Below are 800 nucleotides of genomic sequence, written 5' to 3'. Positions count from 1 at the left end.
ATCTCAGTCCACAGAACCTGGGTGACTTCGTCACCCAGGAATGCAAGGGGCTTCCAGAAGCTGGAAAAGGCAAGGAAACCATCCTTCCTAGAGCCTCCAGAAGGGAAGCAGTCATGTTTTTGGCTCGCTGAGATATTTTGGTCTTCTGACCTCCAGAACTATTAGACAACAAACAGGTGCTATTTTAAGCCGCCAGATGTGTGGTCTTTTGTCACAACATCGCAACAAAAACTGATACAGTTGGGAAGTTGTGATTATAAAAAAAGAAAAGGAGGGGGAATGGAAGAAGGAAAAAGACAAGCAGGCCCCGGAGCCTCTCCTGTCTCAGCCCCGCAAAGGTGTACTGGTGGCTTAGGTCAACCTACTTTATAAAACGGCTTTCCTTGGAAAGACCCAGAAGGGAGTCCGAAGGCCAGGCTGTGGGCTCTGCACACGGGCACCAGGCCTGGCAGAAGGCACTCATTGACTGATGGATGGTTTTTCACTGTTTCCCAAGCTCACCTACGTCTTTTTTTTACCGCTATCTTAGATTCACCCTCTCCCCCATGTGCCCCTCATAGCCTCACACTCAACCCTGTCTCAAGAACAGCCTTTGTTTTTTTTTTTTTTTAAAAAAAGCGGGGGGGGGGGGGGGAAGGGGTGGTTAAATAAGACTTCTTCCTATAAACCCAAATCCCAGATAGAGAGTAAAAAGAACAATTAAGAGAAAAGCAAGAGCGTCACTCATTATGCGGAAAGCAAGCCCGAGGCGGCAACAAATCCTGGGACTTCATGGCGTCCTGACAACATCATGGTTGCCG

The sequence above is a fragment of the Mustela lutreola genome, chromosome 4, assembly GCF_030435805.1.
Source record: "Mustela lutreola isolate mMusLut2 chromosome 4, mMusLut2.pri, whole genome shotgun sequence".
In the NCBI taxonomy this organism is placed as follows: Eukaryota; Metazoa; Chordata; class Mammalia; order Carnivora; family Mustelidae; genus Mustela; species Mustela lutreola.
This window is presented reverse-complemented; position numbering follows the sequence as displayed.